Source organism: Microcaecilia unicolor, chromosome 2 (genome assembly GCF_901765095.1).
Source record: "Microcaecilia unicolor chromosome 2, aMicUni1.1, whole genome shotgun sequence".
NCBI classification, from domain to species: domain Eukaryota; kingdom Metazoa; phylum Chordata; class Amphibia; order Gymnophiona; family Siphonopidae; genus Microcaecilia; species Microcaecilia unicolor.
The window spans coordinates 590995873-591014694 of record NC_044032.1 but is presented as its reverse complement, the minus strand read 5'-3'; positions in this window follow the sequence as shown (position 1 = coordinate 591014694).

The following is an 18822-nucleotide window of genomic DNA, read 5'->3' as shown; positions in this document are numbered from 1 at the left end:
TGTCCACTATCCAGCTCATTTTCGAAAGTGATCGCCAGCTATTTCCCGACATAAATCGGGAGATGGCCGGCGATCTCTCAAAAGCGGCCAAATCGGTATAATCGAAAGCAGCTTTTTTGACAGCATCGCCGCTTTCCCGTCGTTTCGCCGGCGAAAGTTCAAGGGGGCGTGTCAGCGGCATAGCGGAGGTGGGACATGGGCGGGCATGGGTGTGGCTACCAGATGGCCAGCTTAATGGAAAAAAAAAGCGGCGTTAAGCAGTATTTCGCCGGGTTTACTTGGTCCTTTTATTTTGACGACCAAGCCTCAAAAAGGTGCCCCAACTGACCAGATGACCACCAGAAGGAATGGGGGATGACCTCCCCGTACTCCCCCAGTGGTCACCAACCCCCTCCCACATTAAAAAAATAAAAATAAAACATAGTTTGCCAGCCTCTATGCCAGCCTCAAATGCCGTACCCACCTCCATGACAGCAGAGTGTGTTCTATCCTTTGACAGCCGTTCCCTGGTTGTGATGTGGCTCTCGGGTGAGTTTGACACCTTTTCTGTTAGGTGCACTGCAGAGTCACATCAGCAATGCATTGTGGTGGGTGTAGGGTAGTGGGCTTTACTCCCATGGTGCTTTTCCCCCTGCTAACTGGGTCAGAGTGTGTCCAGTTTTGTTTCCGGTAGTCTATGAGGTAGTGGCCATTTTTGTAAGCCACTTTTAGATCCCTTTCATGTGTTACCCACGTTAGAGAACTTAGTTATTACCTTGAATGTTGCTGAAAGAGGGCATTGTACACCATTCTGCCAGCTCTGACCTACTGCTCATCTCAGTACCAGGGAGACTCTTTGCCAGTGGAACACAACCTCTGATCTACAGTTAACTGTGAGTAAACGTGCTTATTCCAATAAAGGACTTTTTCAAAGAGATTAGTCTTCAGGTGTCAACTGGTGTGCCAAGGTTATACTCAGCAACAAGTCCTAGAGGTCTGTGTTTATGCAGGTCCCTGGAGCACATTTAGTGGGTACCGCAGTGCACTTAAGGCAGGCAGACCCAGGCCCACCCCCCTACCTGTAACACTTGTGCTGATAAATGGGAGCCCAGCAAAACCCACTGTACCCACATGTAGTTGCCCCCTTTACCCCTAAGAGCTACGGTAGTGTTGTACATTTGTGGGTAGTGGGTTTTGGGGGGGGGGTGGTTGGGGGGCTCAGCACCCAAAGTAAGGGAGCTATGCATGTGGGAGCTTTTTCTGAAGTCCATCACACTGACCCCTAGGGTGCCCAGTTGGTGTCCTGGCATGTGAGGGGGACCAGTGCACTACAAATGCTGGCTCCTCCCACGACCAAATGCCTTGGATGTCGCCGGGTTTGAGATCGCTGAAAAACAAAACTGGCCATCTCAAACCCGGCAAACTCTGGTATTTGGCCGGGTTAAACCGTATTATTAAAAAAAAAAGACGGCCGGCCATCTTTTTCGATAATACGGTTCCAGCCAGCTATAGCGCCGCTGCCAAAATAGATCAACGGCAATCTATATCGCCGGCGACGTTCGATTATGCCCCTCTATGGCTCCTAAAGAGATGTTAAAAATATACCTTAAAGAGATTTTACAAGTAAATGAGGAGAATATACCTCCTTTTACACAAGTATTCTATCTTCCGTCTGGGAATCAACAACAACAACAGTTTGAAAATCAACCCCTTGATGTCTCTGCCCTATTAGAGATGTCGGATACAGATCAAGTTGTACCCGCCACTTTGGTGGCTACGGTGGTTCTAGCACCAGATAAACTTTGGATATTAAGGCTATTTTAAAAAAAATCGTGGTAAACATTTCAAGGGTTTAAAAATTAATATTTTCCCAGATGTATCGAGGGAAACACAGCTGCGCCGGAAAAAGTTTCTTCAGAAGAAGCAAGAAGTGGTTAACTTGGGAGCAACTTTGTTTTTAAAATTTCCCTGCAAATGCTTAGTCACCTACCAATCCGAAAAATTTGTCTTTTTTGGACCATCCCAACTAGAGTCTTTTATAATATCTAGAAGGACTGTTGGAACTATAGTTCCAACTAGTAATAACGTTTGATAATGTAATATAGCGACCTATATGCTTCCGCCTACTCAGTTTAATTATGTTAATTTGCTTGCTATTTCTTCAACAATTTGTATATTTTGAACTCCCTTTCGGTGGACTTATATTGGTGAAAAATAAATATATGTATATATCAGACTTCTTTGAAACAATGTATCCTCAATATACAATTTTTCCTAAACAAGTTTGTACACTTGTAATTTGAAAATTGAATAAAATAAAATTAAAAACAAACAAAAAAAACATATACTGTTGATGTTGTGTTGCACTTATATTGATTTATGCTGAACATTTTTGTCACCTGTGTCTACTGTAACTTCATTTCACGAAACATACTTTTCTTAATGAACTATGAACTGCATGCATCATCAGAGACCTATAAGCATGAGTATTTACTTTTCCTGTGGCATGGACTTTTAACCCACTCAAAAAAGTGTGTTATGTGCCACTTTTAACCTTTGTTACTGCATTGCCCAGCATACTAAAGACTGCATTACATGGACTGAGACACCTACAGACTATCTGTGTGGCCATGTACTACCTGCTGCCCATGCTGTGGATATCAAAGTTCACTAAAGTGGTGCATCAAACACTACCTTCAACTCAGTGATCCGTCACTCATCTGTCGCAACACTTTGCTACAACTTTTTTTTCCCATGAACTAACAAGTCATTTGACTTTTATGGACATTTGCTTCGGCATTTCAAAGTCAGTTAACCACATTTTGTGATGAAAATTATTACATGCAATTCAATATGCATAATCATGCATTCCAGTATTGTATCTTTTCTTACTTGTATGCCTGTTCTTAAGTTTATGTTTTAAGCGCAGTTACAATGTTGTTTGTTAATCTTTGATTTATGTTAAGCTCCCATGCAAGAATGTAATCTAAAATGCCTGATAAAGCATAGTAACAACATTTATTGTGATGGAGTAAATGTTCTGTTGCTACTGTTGCTCACTTTTAGTGTTTCAAGCTGTCCAGCTTCTCTTAAGAGCTGAACTTTCAAAGGGGGGGGGGGGGGGGATGTAGGAGCAAAGCAAGTGCTACTGAAGCACTATGAGCACTATGCCCAGACCTGCAAGTTCCTATATGGCCACTGTCTTGAAGCGATATGCTTCTTCCTACTTCTTTGTCTGATTGAAAAGGGTTACTTAAACTCTATGTGAAGGTCAATCACTGGTGTCTGCACTTTTGAATGTTTTTTTCATTTGTCTTTTTCAAGGAACCTTTTTCTGGCATTGCCTTCTGAATATGCCTTGCTGCAATTCAGATGTATCATATTTTGTTTTTTTATTATTAAGCCTATTTTTATCTTACACCCTTCAGGGTGCTTTTTTAATTTTTTTAATTTTTTCCATTCTCGATGCTTTGTTTCTTACCAAGCCTCTTTCCTGGCCCCCATTTATACCCACGACCCTCCTCCTAGCATTCTGACTTCTTTCAATAACTTAACCACATAAATTGCACTACTGGTCTGTTTAAGTTTTGCCTTTCCCCAGATGGAGGAGACGACTGCTAGCAAAGAAGAGCTACCCGATAATGTATCTGATCTGAAGGCTATGTTGCAGCAAAGAATCGCCTAATTAAAAGACAGATGCACAGACCCCAACATTACCTGGTTTCAGAACCGAGACATTATTTAACATGAGTTTCAACAGATGCATCAATTGGTCCATGAGCAAAAGAGATAGGCTCTCCACTTGCTGGAGTTACACAAAGCTTTGGCCTCTACCCTTCTTTCTGAATCATCTAACTCGTAAGTCCTGCTGGCCTCCTGCAGCTGAGGGCTCAACCCTTGGTGAATGGTAGTCATCCTAGGTGAAGATTCCATATCTATTGGCGATAAATGGCGACGCATTGCCCTCCATACATCAATAAATGAACATTTACCATCATCTCTTTTGTTCCACATACTTAACCATTGTTATTTGATCATGTCTTCGTAAAGATTACCAATCTGTCTTGCACGTTATGCAAGCCAGAAGTGGGGATATATTATGTAAATCCCAATTCCTAGTATTAAGAGGGTTGCAGTTGAAGCTCTAATCCCTACCAATCAGGAGATATAATTTCATATATACTATTGCTATTTATGAAAATTGGCTTTTCATTATTGAACCCTTCTAGTTTCCCTTTTGCTGTTTTGCACTTAATTAGCACTGTTTTCTCCATGTTGACATTGTCTTTCATGTCTATTCAATTCACACCGCATTATGCCCACTAAGATATAGCAATGTATCATTCAAGCATACAGTTATTTTGCTTATTCCTTTGCCAGCCTCTGGCTCTTGATGGACTGATTATGATAGTGTATGCCTAGAATAAAGACATGAAAAGATCCCACTTTGTACACCACAAGTACGTCTTCAAAATCTATCCTGGCCCAAATGATGTTAGATCCCCCAAGGTTGTGGCAATAATCTTTACACCTTGCAAACTACTGGACCACATGTGAAAGATATACGTGTTTACTCAGCCGCAGAACCAGATGTTACCAGCCTAACCATCTCAAGACCGGCCACTTCCCAGCCCTGTTGGATCTTCCAGAACTCCGTCCAGATTCTTCAACGCTTCCACCGCCTCGACCATGTTCGATGAAAGAAACTTTTGAACTGATACTTAATTTGAGAACTACTGTTGCTGTTTATGGACATTATAGATTCATATTATGTTTTATTTTCAGTTTAGCAGCAATCCTGTCTAGATATTGAAAAGGTTTTATTTTTATTTTCCTATTATTTCCTTTAATTGTTCTAATTGTTTTTCCACGAGTTTCCCCGTTATTTCTGTTTATGTAATTTAAATTGAAATTAATATTGTTCAGATACAAGGATAACATCATACTGGCTAAGATATCATAATGTAGATGTAAACTCTGTTAGTATCAACCTGTTATGCAATTGTTTAACTTTGGTGTAGGCTTACTTGAGCTGCATGTCTTTCTGTAGGGGTAACGGATATATACAATGCTTCCCATACTTCCAGGTCATTATGCATATGTCAAGATCCATGCATGACCTTGGTTAATATAAATTTTCCTAGGATTGACCATTTTTGCTGTATGAGGCAACCTCATACTTGCTATCCACTTATTAGTGCTCATGATTGGATGCTAATGATGAGTAATAGTAAGGTCCAGGAATTCCGACCTGTTTAAGGATTCTGAATACCTACAACCTTAAACAGCTTGCAATCTGAATACTAACCATATATTTGTTGAGCCACCATAACAATGCTTAATCAAAACCACTATTCCTTCCGAGGACCACTGAGATACATACATTAGATTATCTCCCCATGTACTATGCAACAGATACAATAGAAGTCATAGCAAGACCTGAAAGTGTTTATTAGTATGATCCACCTGAAATTGCTATTACCCGCATACCTATATTTCATGGGATTTTGTAGATGAACTCATGGTTTTGTTCCAATCATAAAACCTCTCTCACTACAGGTTTGAGTACGCCTCAAGAGGGGTAACATCAAGATTAAGGCCCAAGGGGTTGGGTAATATAAAGGGAATTCCATATGCCCAAAACAATACCACCTAAGAGTGAAGTTTTCTGTCTTGCATAATATCTGCTAGCAATCCATAAGAACAAAACTCCCCCTCTCGTTTGATAGCTTGCCACCTTCTGGAATGGATGATGACGAGCTTGACGAGCTTTGTGTCACCCCTCTCCAGAGGGGGTGACAAGTGGGGAATGTATAATTATACTACAGCAAGATGCCCACCGGAAGGGTGGAAGGCCAGATTTTAGGACTCAGGCTGTAAAAATACCAGCTAGGTTTAAAAATCTATGACTGGCTGAGCAAGGACTTGCTCTTCCTGCAAGTTGATAGAATCTGAAAAAAAAAAGCAGATGATGCAATGATACAGAGGTAATACAGAGTTCATGAGATGGTATGAAAGGTATTGAGATGGTATGAAAAGTATTGCAGCCGGAAGATGTGAAACTGTTATCTCAACGCTTCCCAAAACATGTTGATAATTAGCAGTAGCTGAGGACGGAAGGAGGTGGGCACATCCGACAGCAGACAGCATGGGAAAGTATGCTCTCAGAAATGCGAAATATTAGCTAGTTATCTCACCATTCACTTCTATGGAGAGGATAGAGTATAAAAGAAGGAAGATTTTGGCTTGGTTAGAGAGTCTTCTCCAAAGCTTCAGTCAGACGGCGAAGCTCTGTCCGGTTGTACCCAGAATCTGTCTGCTGAATGTACCTGATTAAAGCCTGATGTACAAATAAAATCCTTATTCGAAATGATGATTTGTGGGCTTAACTTAATGATGAAAGGCTGTAAGTATAAATGCTTCTGCTGTATCAGGCTATCACTCGCTGCATTATATAACTTGTAACCTAAATCCAGTTTGTCATAAGGCTGGTATCTGTTCCTTGCCAGTGCTGAGAGGCGGACTAATGCGGGTCTCTTAGATCTAACGTCTCTTTCAGTGGCAACTCCTCTTAGAACTTCACAACCCCCTGATTGCCCCAGTTCTAGGGCTATTCAGAGATGGAGTCAGATTAAGGTCATTTAAGCCTTCTTGGGGGGGGCTCGGGACCCCTTAATTCACGACACCACATATATGGTCTCATACATGAATGGCACTTTACAGCATTAACAACCTGATTACAATATGCAAACTCAGACATTTCATCTATAAAGCCTCTAGAAAAATGTAGAGACATCAAGTCTAACAGAAGTACAACAATATTTGTTTACTATACTTGGAAGTTGCTGATAAAGTCACGATGTTCCAGGGCAATCAAGTTGTTATCAGAGTTGACATCAGTGCCAGCAGGCTGTTATCAAAGTGCTCAGACATAAATTAAACAACAATGGTGACTCTGGGCAAGTCACTTAACCCTCCATTGTCCCAGGTACAAATAAGTGCCTGTGGACAATATGTAAGCCGCATTGAGCCTGCCATGAGTGGGAAAGCGCGGGGTACAAATGTAACAAAAAACAAAACAAAGCAAAACAAAAAACCTTGTGGCACACCACACTATTACTGAGGAATTTTTCTCCCCTACCTTCACTGTATAAGATATATCAGCAAGGAAATACCTAAGCCACTCTAAATCCATATCTGTAATCCCTACAGCCTGTAACTACTGATGGAGAAGTATGATCCACTAGATCAAACATTGCAGCTAGATCTAATGATATTGCAAGCAATATCATACATGATATGATACAGACGTTCAAATATTTGAAAGGCATTAATCCGCAAACAAACCTTTTCCGGAGATAGGAAGGCAGTAGAACGAGATGGCATGAAATGAGATTGAAGGGGGGCAGACTCAAGAAGAATGTCAGGAAGTATTTATTCACGGAGAGGGTGGTGGATGCTTGGAATGCCCTCCCGCGGGAGGTGGTGGAGATGAAAACGGTAACGGAATTCAAACATGCGCGGGACAAACATAAAGGAATCCTGTGCAGAAGGAAGGGATCCTCAGGAGCTTAGCCTAGAATGGGTGGCAGAGCTGGTGGTTGGGAGGCGGGGCTAGTGCTGGGCAGACTTATACGGTCTGTGCCGGGGCTGGTGGTTGGGAGGCGGGACTAGTGCTGGGCAGACTTATACGGTCTGTGCCAGAGCTGGTGGTGGGAGGCGGGACTGGTAGTTGGGAGGCGAGCATAGTGCTGGGCAGACTTATACAGTCTGTGCCAGAGCTGGTGGTGGGAGGCGGGATTGGTGGTTGGGAGGCAGGGATAGTGCTGGCCAGACTTATACGGTCTGTGCCCTGAGGAGGACAGTACAAATAAAAAGTAGCACATATGAATTTATCTTCTTGGGCAGACTGGATGGACCGTGCAGGTCTTTTTCTGCCGTCATCTAATATGTTACTATGTTATTCATTTACCATTGTCTAGGGACTCCCATAGCTCACTAACAATTACTGTAAAAACGGTCTTAGTACTATGTTTTTTTTTTCTGAAGTCTGACTGCCTTGGGTGTAGTAAATTTGTCCTCTCTACAAAATCAGCCATTTGTTTCAGAACAACCTATTCAACCAATTTTGCCAGAAAGCATAAATTTGAGGTTGGTCTATAATTCTGTATACTACAAGCATCTGGTGAGGCCACTTTAGGTACAGGATGCACATTAGCAAGCTTCCAACATCTTGGAACAATACCTCCCTGCAGACTATTATTTATTGAAAGCAAGACTGGAGTTAAACAATTTCTGGTCATCTTGACCCAAGATATCGGAACTGGATCTAATTGGGCACGTAGACGCTTAATTTGCTGGATCATCTTCTCTAAGGGAACATACTCAAAACTTGGTCTTGAGACTGGGAGTTTCCCATCTAATTTGGTTGAGGCTCCTTCTGCATTCATAATTGTCTTTTAAGCAAGTGACATGCAAATTCATTATTTTAGTCTTAATGACATTTAAATCCTGGATTAAACATTAATTAGGCTGAAACCTAGTTTGGGGTATGTGTGGGGTCATTGCCCCCCTCACACATGAAAGGGATGTGTAAAAGATAATGTTGGAGGAGAGGGGTACTGCCCCCCCAAAACGATCTGGAAGAGAAAAGGGAGGGAGATTACTTGCCTTGTGTGTTTTGTGTTTTTTTGGGTTATGGGTGGGAATTGTCCTCCCTGGTGTGGTGGGATTTGGTTCAGTGGGAATTGTCCTAGGTGGAAATTGGTGGGTGGGAACTATCCAGTGGGAACTGTCCAGTTGAGAACTGACCTAGAACTGCCTAAAGAAATACTAAATGTGAACCTCCTAGGTCAATACATAAATAAGTAAATAAATGAATAAATAAATAAATAAATAAATAAATAGATAAATGCAAACTGCAGTTCATGTGTGTGTGTGTGTGTGTGGGGGGGGGGGGGGGGCAATGCCCCCTCACACCCCCAAACTAAGTTTGAACCTAATTCAATCCTCAAAATGATGCACTGATTAAGATTTATAACAAATTACTACTCTACCTATGCCCCCCATACCCCAAACTAGGTTTCAACCTAATTCATGTTTAATACAGGATCTAAATGTCATAAATCAGTAAATCAATAAATAGATAAATACAAACTACAGTTCATATGTTGGGCAATGCCTCCTACACACCCTCAAACTAAGTATGAACCTAATTCAGCCCTCCAAATGACACAGTGATTATGATTTATAACAAATTACTACTTTACCTGTGAAAAGTTATGTTGTTATTATACGTCCTCTGTCTACATCAGTATGCTGCTCTAACCTTCTTGTTCCAGATGACATAAAAATAAAAGCAGAGTAACTTTGAGTTCTCCCTCAGAAGGTATGACCTCGCCTCAACCCGGAAGCAGTGGTGTAGTAGTCAGCGAACGCTTGGAGACGCCCAATGCCGGCTTAGTCATCCAAGCGATTGGAGGAGGCTCCTTCACCGCACCTTTCCCTGGAGAAACAGCTGATGGAGGGTTCGAGGCTTACTTCGACGCCTACATAACCCAGATAAAGTGCCCCCGGAGGAGGTTGCGGCCCGGTAAGACCTATGAAAGTCACTTTGGACACTCTCTAGGACGCGATACAGGGGGTTAACTCATCTTTGTTAAAAATATCGGAGTCTCTTCAAGAAGAGAGTTTAGAATTAAAAAACAATTTCCTACAATTGTCCAGTAAAGTTGAAGGTCATAAGAACGATTTAGAAAAACTTGAGACTGAAATGAAATCTTCTAAAGAAGTTATGGCAGCTTTAATTAAAGAGAAAAATGTGACTACTAGAAAAATGGAATCTCTTGAGAATCAGCTCAGGAGAAATAATCTAAGACTTTTGAATTTTCCAGTATCAACATTTATTTCTCCATTAGAGCTACTAAAGAAATATTTTTCAGAAGTTTTGGGTTTCACAAATGAAAACTATCCACCGGTGATGAAAACCTATTATATAAAAGGAAAATTGAGACTATCTGAACAATTACCTAGGGAACCTTTAAATGTAACAAATATTCTAGAAACATCCGTGTAACCAGAACGAGCTACCCTACTAGTTTCCTTCACTTTTGAATTGGATAAAATACAGTAAATGTGCTATGTTTATATTTCCATCATATGAATGAAGTGTTCATGGGGGGGGGGGGGGAGATAAATATTTTTCCAGATTTGTCTAGGAAAACTCAATTGAGGAGGAAAGAACTCTTGGCATTTAAGTCAAGAGTTATAGCCCTAGGGGCAACCTTCTTTATTAAGTTTCCATGCAAATATTTAATATCCTATGAAACTAATAATTTCCTCTTTACTGATCCCAAGAAACTTCAAGAATTTGTAATTACCAAAGAAAGTATGAAACCCCCACCCCCCCTGAGGTAGCTAACCAGATTAATGCTACAGTCTGATTGTTTCACTGGTATAACCTCTGCTGTAGGATAACTTTGTTATATCAGTTAGTTTCATTTAAAGATTTTCCTGATTCTTGGATCACATATTGTGGATGTGTACTAAAATAGTTTCTTTGTATATTATTTTTCCCTTATTGAGAAATGTCCAGAGATTTCTGATTATTACATTCATTTTGTGAATGTTATAAAGGAATAATTAATAAAGAATTAAATAATAATAAAAAAAAGCAGTGTCAGGACTTATGGGACCTGATACAAGAAAGAATGGTTGGTAAAAAAAAAAAAGGCTAGGGAGAGTGGGAAATGATCAGGGGGGAAAATGACCGGGGGGAATAGTCCTTGGTGGGAATTATCCCCCTTAAGTGGGAATTGTCCTAGGTGGCAATTGTCGTAGGTGGGAATTGTCTCAGGGGGAATTAGTGGATGGGGAATGTCCAGTGGGAACTGTGCGGGTGGGTACTCACCTGATGCCCTTTTGGTATATTATTCTTCCCTGTATTTGTTAATTTCCTCACTAAATAAGACATTTGACTGGATTTATTATGACTTTTATTTTTTCAATTTTTTGCTAATCTCACTTGGAGGTTATAATGTTTTTGCAAGGCTTTGCACTGATCTTTTAGTTACACTGCTCTACTGTTGTGCCACTGTCTTTTTAAATGTCTCAAGTGACGCTTCAAAAATTTGAATCCATCATGGTACCATCTTAAGTCCCCAGACAAATCTTTATTATTTTTATCACTTCTAGTCCTTATAGGAACAATATCATCCACTTTACTATCAAACATGCTACTCCATAAATCTGCTGCTTCTCTATATTAGATTCTAAAAAGTCATTATCAAACAGAGGGGTCCTTTCACAAAGGCAGGCTGAAAAATGGCCTGCGGTAGTGTAGACACGGGTTTTGGGTGTGCGCAGAATCACTTTTCAGCGTGCCTGTGAAAAAGGCCTCTTTTTTGCCGAAAATGGCCGTGCAGCAAAATCAATATTGCCACGTGTCCATTTTGGGTCTGAGACCTTACCACCAGCCATTGATCTAGCAGTAAGGAATCCAGGCGGTAATGACCTAAACGCATCAAATGCCACTTGGCACTCGTCCGTTACGTGTGTCCAAAAATAAAAAAAATATTTTTCAGACGTGCATATCAGACGCACACCAAAAATTAAATTACAGCAAGAACCACGTGGTACTCAGGTGGTAACTCCATTTTGGCATGCGTTGAGCACATGTAGATACTTATGCGGCTTAGTAAAAGGACCCCATAGCTCTTAATGGTGCCACAGAGCCTTGAGTCCAGGCTCTGAAAGTCTTACTTTCCACATCTGCCTTACCTTTCTCATGATGAAGAGCATCAATGAGCAGACCATAACATAATAGTCTGATCAAGACGGGGCTAACTTTAAGAGTGCTAACCCCCCCCCCCCCCAATTTCCATTCAATAGGGTCAGCAGCAGGTCCAGTGTATGCCCCCCCCCCCCCATGTGAGTGGGGCTGGTGACCTACTGCTTTAATCCCCTGTCAGACATAAAAGTTGTAAACCTATCGGTATGTGCATTACAACTCTCTTCAAAATGTACATTAAAATCCTCTAATATTACAATATTTTCATACTTTAATACCAGCACTGTGATATTATGGAATATATCATTTCGTACATCTATAGGAAGCCCTGGGGGACAAAAAATAGTGCAAAGTAGCTTCATGAATATTGCAATTTAGCAATGAGTACTTCTTTATATGAAGTGGCTAAGCCAGGATGTTGTCTTTTGTTGCGGTGAAATATGATTGATATTAGTTATAAATATCTATATTGCATTTGCTTTTAAAAGATCAGTGTTAGCTGTAAAGTAAACTGCATTTATCTTTAGAAACATTTGTGTGCTCTCTGCTCCTTTCTGGGCATTGTTCCAGGCCAAAACATCTGAGAACTACCTGTTCTACTATGTTCACATTTATCAACTTCTTTTCACATGCTAATCACCTGAATGTGTTATTCAACTCCATTGCCTTAAGTTTCTATTCTGGATCTAGTACAATGTATGGCAAGAATGTGCACAGAAAAAAAAAAATATTTTGTTACTGCATTTCAATTTGTTTGTCCATTTCTATCATTTTACTATCCAAGCTATTTCACTTTTTTCATTCTATTTCTTTCATTTCCAGTGGAGATATGCTAGAGACATTTAAATATCTTCAAGGCATAAATACATAGGAGGTGTGCTTCTTTCAAAGGAAAATAAGCTCTGGAATTAGGGCTATAGAATGACGGTCAAAAGGGGCAGACTCAGAAGTAATCTAAAGTAGCAGATTAGTAGAACAGCTTCCTGGTGCAGGGGGTGCAGATAAGGACATATATCTGAATTCAAAAAGGCACAGGACACATCTTTATCTTATTTTTACACATATATATATAGAAACCCCATTCAATTCTCAAACACAAGAATCATATTGCTATTGTGAGGTATATGCATGGGAGAAAGTAGCACAAAAGTTGAAACAGCACCATTTTGGAAATTACCACAAAGTCCCTTGTTCTCTCCTATCCCTATCATCTTTGCCCCTTGTCATATAGAGAGAGGGTTCAGACTGAGGGGAAACAGGAATGTCTGTTGGGACATGAAGCACTTTTTTTTTGTTACATTTGTACACTGCACTTTCCCACTCATGGCAGGCTCAATACAGCTTACATATACAGGTACTTATTTGTACCTGGGGCAATGGAGAGTTAAGTGACTTGCCCAGAGTCATAAGGAGCTGCCCATGCCTGAAGTGGGAATTGAACTCAGCTCCCCAGAACCAGAGACCACCACCCTAACCACTAGGCCACTCCTCCACTCACTCTAGAAGTGAGAAATTATGGGAGGTTGCTGTAGCAGAAGACCCCTTAATATATGGCTCAGAAGGTAGTAGGGGACAAATGGAGGCTATTAGATTACTGACCCCCTATCTGTTCTATTGTGGGGGTTTTTTTTTGGGGGGGGGGGTACTGAGCCTCCATTATAGCAGGTTTCATTGGGAAGTAAAATGTTAGGGTTATTTAGCTCTGCACCATGCATGTTGAGAAAATTGGGATTGACAAGCCCCTTCATCTTCTATGGATTTGGATGCCTACATTTTCAGCTTTGTATCAGAGGCAAGTTGGGGGGGGGGGGGGGGGGTGATAAAATTCTCCCTGATATCTGACCCTTTCACTTTGGGCTAGTTAGGGTAATTTCAAGACTTCCTATGCCTCATGAAAACCCAATACCCACTGAGGTCAATGTTAATTTGGGGGCATTATTAGGCCCACAAAAAGTAAGGTGCAGAGGTCATAATATCATAATATTTACCATTATCTTGGTAAACAGTAATTTGCATATGACACTCCCTCATTTATATTTCCTCTTCAGAGCATATCCTATGTATTCTTAACATTTGTGACAATGGTAAGCTGTTTTTTTAAATGTGTTGGATGACAACTAGAATTGTGTAAAAATGTGTTTCTATCTGTTATTTTCTTATACACGTTTGTGAGAAATTGTTCTGTATTGAGATTTCTACATCTAAATAATATATGGATGTAAAGGAATGCTGTTCTGTGAATTGGATGTGGTCATTACAACTATTTAACCATTTAGTGAACTGTGTTAATTCAGTAACAGACCCATTCCATAACATGAAGATATCATCTATAAATCTCCACCATTTGTGTATCCTTGTTTTAAACAGTGACGCTTCAATCCACTCCTTTTCAAAAGATGTCATTTGTAAGTTTGCAATGGAGGGTGTGAATGTTGCTCCCATCGCAACACCGCTAGTTTGTAAATAGAACACTCCATTGAACAAAAAATAATTCTCTTTTATGGCTAATTTTAGTCAATAACATTAGGAAATCCGTAGGTATCATTTGAGGTCTTTCTCTAAACTCTAAAACTCCTTTAACAACTCTCAGTGCTTCATCCTGGGGAATGGATGTATACAATGAACTCACATCCAGGGTTGCCATAAGAAAGTCATCATATTCTAAGTCTATATCATCAATGTTTTGCAAAAAATGGGTTGTGTCATTGATGTAAGAAGGACTCTTTTGAACTTCTTGTTTTAAAAATGCATCCACAAATGTTGACAAAGGTTCTAGAACTGACTGGCAGACAAAATTAGTCTGCCTGGAGGTTTGTGTGCATTTTTATGTATTTTAGTTAAAAAAATACTTAACTTGTACCATGGGATTAAAGCTAACTAGGAATTTTTTATCCCTCACAGTAATGAATTCCTCTTATAAACCTTTATTGATGATCTTACGAATCTGTGATTGAAGACGTTTTGTTGAATTCAAAGTTACTTTTTTATGTGAATTCTTGTCTTCAAGTTGTCGTAAACCTCTCTGATGTGGCATTACTATAGCACCACCTTTGTCAGCTTTCTTTATGATGATACCACAGTCTTTCTTCAAGTTTTGCATTGCTACAAATTCATTTTTAGTAAACTTTTGTTCATGCTTACTTTTATATTTGACTTTCTGCTTCATCTTTTCTACATCTTTTACAAACATTTTCTTGAAAGTGCTGAGAACTGGATCTATTTGACCCGCAGGCTTCCAGTGGATTTGGGTCTAATAATAGTTCTATCTTGATAAGATGTTTCAGAGCCAAAAAAACATTTGTAGTTGTAATTTCCTAATAAATATTTCTAAATCTATGTGAAATTGAAATTCATCAAATGACAGAGTAGGGACAAATGTTAAGCCCTTGGATAGTATCCTTTCTTCTTCCAATGATAATGTTTTGCTTGATAAATTAATCACTACTGATTATCTGTTCTTTGGGACCTTATCCAGGGTCTGTTTTTCTGTGTCCCTCTTCCTAGTTTGTTGCCTCATCCTCTCCTCATTCCTCCTGCTCCTATAAAATAATCCTAATTGATGTCACTTCCAGATGAATCATCACTACTACTTGAGGATTCAAATTAAAAACATTAGAACCTGCAGGATTGAATAGTATGATAGACTGGCATATTTTTTTATTAATTTAACCCAATATAAGTAAAAATGAGATTGAGGAAGAGACTGTACACTGTATATTATCTTTCATAGAAGAAAGTAAGTTAGATGTTCACATTTTTTTAAACATCAAAGAGTTAAATAAGGTAATTAATCAAAAACATCAAAGTTGTTCACTTTAAGAACAACTGATGTCATCAGTCTATTTAAAGGGCAGAGTTGGCGTGTGACGCGACAGCACCATTTTGTTTGAAGTTTTGACAAGCTGTAAGTATGTGAACCGGAGATGATGTAGAAAGCTTTGTAAACCATGGATTCATGTGGCAATAACAGAGTTTTATCTTTTTAGACACTCACAGATGTATATTTGTGAAGCACTTTAAAAGATTGAATAAAAACATATTAAAAAAGGAGTTTTTAAATCCCTATGATAGAAACTAGTCAACGGTAAAAATCAATGCCAGTTGCAGCCTAGGACTTTTAATCCGATAGGTTTCTGAGGGATTTTTCTCCTTTTTCCTGATAAGTTTCAGAGTTTAAAGAAGCTTATTATATACTAGTGTTTTCAAGTACTTGTATAGACTATTTTAATTCACACATAAACATTGAAAAAAAATCATTTCTGCATGAAAAAACAGTGTTTTTATGTGTATAGATAATGATAAAGGGGATGGGATGACTTCCCTATAAGGAAAGGCTAAAGCGGCTAGGGCTCTTCAGCTTGGAGAAAAGGTGGCTGAGGGGAGATATGATAGAGGTCTATAAAATAATGAATGGAGTTGAATGGGTAGATGTGAAGCGTCTGTTTACGCTTTTCAAAAATACTAGGACTAGGGGGCATGCGATGAAGCTACAATGTAGTCAATTTAAAACGAATAGGAGAAAATGTTTCTTCACTCAACGTGTAATTAAACTCTGGAATTTGTTGCCAGAGAACGTGGTAAAGGCAGTTAGCTTAGCGGAGTTTAAAAAAAGGTTTGGCCGGCTTCCTAAAGGAAAAGTCCATAGACCATTATTAAATGGACTTGGGGAAAATCCACTATTTCTGGGATAAGCAGTATAAAATGTTTTGTACTTTTTTGGGATCTTGCCAGGTATTTGTGACCTGGATTGGTCACTGTTGGAAACAGGGTGCTGGGCTTGATGGACCTTTGGTCTTTTCCAGTATGGCAATACTTATGTACTTATGTAGATATCCTTTACTAAAGTTGTTCAGAATATTTCTGTGCATCACTTTATGCACAAAATCCTTGTTTGAACAGAAGTTTATAAAAAATGATGGAAGGCATTCCTGGATGGGGTTTGGGTGAAGTTTGAAGTATTTATAGTGTGTAAAATAGCACAAGTATGTATAATAAACCAGAATATTTGTGCCTGCCTTAGAGCAAGTGTAAAGGTCTGTGGGTAGTTTCCATGGGGTAAGTTTAAAAAGGAGAGCATAAACACACCTTTCATGTTAAAATTGGTATAATATGTTTCTATTCCTGCTGTACAAATAGAACTCTTATACAATAACCATCCCTGGGCTTCCAATAGTGCATGTTTTTTTAATCTTATGCAAATTGTGCTCATTAAACTTTGCTGTATCAAGCTCCTAGCCATTTAGCAAGATTACAAAACACAAAACTCACTATCTTGCCCTGGAACTTTCCCTTTTTCTCCTTCCCTTGCATAAACAAACATAAAGTTTCCATTCTCTTTTCTGAAAAAAAATCAGTATAAGCTGGTGGGCTTCTCAATCATCACATATTTTGGCTTTATTATTCATAATGACTTTAATCCTTGTAGGATAAAACAACTCAAAATATGCATTCATATTTCTTAGTTACTTTACCATTTCTAAAATGTATTCCTACTCCTTGCAACAAAGTGAAACTACACAGTGGATTAACAATTAGCACAGTCAGAAAATGGCTGGAAAATAACAAAGGTAACTTTGAAAATCAAATCTACATTGACTTCCTCTCTTGGCCAAGTCACATCTTCAAAAATGCCTCTGGATAAAAGTATGCATGCTGTGGAAACTCGTGCATACTACTCAGTGGATTGAGGGGAGCAATTTTCAGACTGGTATATTCATATAGGTAAATGGCTAGGAAAATTGTCTTATGCACTTTCAGTCTCAATAAAGGGCCAAGAAAACAACAGGGCAGTCTATCTGCAAGATCCAAGATGGCAACACAAAAAACAGAACGGATGAAGAAATCTATATAAATTCAACGAACATATCTTTGGGTTGCTGTATGTTATGGTTTAGATGTATTTGTATATTCATATTTTTATTTATATGGATTTTATTCATGTCTTCAGTCATTCTTTTACTATATTATTTTTATTATGTATTAAATATGCATATTGTTAATATGATCGTATTTGTTTATTTATAGCCCCTGAGGCAGCCCATGTGTGGACGAAACACGGCCTGTGTCGGGCATTGTTGATTGAATAAATTCATCTTTATATATATTTCTTCATCAGTTCTTTTTTGTCACCTTTCAGTCTCAGTATCCATTACTTTAGCAGGCATATCACCTTAAATTAACTGGATCATTTTCTGCTCTGAAGCCAGGAGCATCAGTAATTCAGTGCTCCCAGGATGGAAATATGTTACCAGCTTTCCAGGAAAGATAGAGCTTGTGGTGTTCAATGCAAGGCATGTTATTCCATTTACTTTGCATATCATTACTAGGTATTCCATGGTACAGAATATTAATGTGTGTTATGGTAATATAACATGTGTTATGGTCCTTGAACATGCATCATGGAGAAAATAAAATGTGTTAGGGCCATAGTGCACCTTAGTAACTACCCCTCTCCCCTTAGGTGTCTTTTAAGCTGCATTATCTGTTAATACAGCAATTAGTACATTCTATCAGTTAATATGGAGCCTTAACAATTATCATGCATTGCATCTACTGTATGTTAACTTCCTAATGTAGGAGTAGGGAATTAGCAGGGAATATACTTTATAGTTAACATGAAGTTAGTTACCATCCTTAACTGTTAATACAACAGTACAAATGACTATCAAATGCTTTCAAAAATTATGAATAGGACCATCAGCCAACAAGAGACCACATGACACTCACTTTCAAATCACAAGGACATATCAAAATGGAAAAAAAACCCTGTCCATCTGCCAAAAAAGTCCAAGTTATGATTTTGGAACGGCATGGACCTCCAACACTGCAGTTCATCCATATAGCAAGGGGTATGTTGTGGGTATACTTTGGGTAGGGCTAGGAGGTCCCATAGTTATGACATCCAACAGCATAATCAAATGGGAAGAAACATCCAAGACTAAGAAGGATGTTTTTATAGATCTGTTTCATTCACGTCAAGGGTGCAAAATGGTGCTCTGACCACTGGCAGGATTAAGGGATGACCACTCACAAATCCCTCAGTGGTTGCTGTCTCT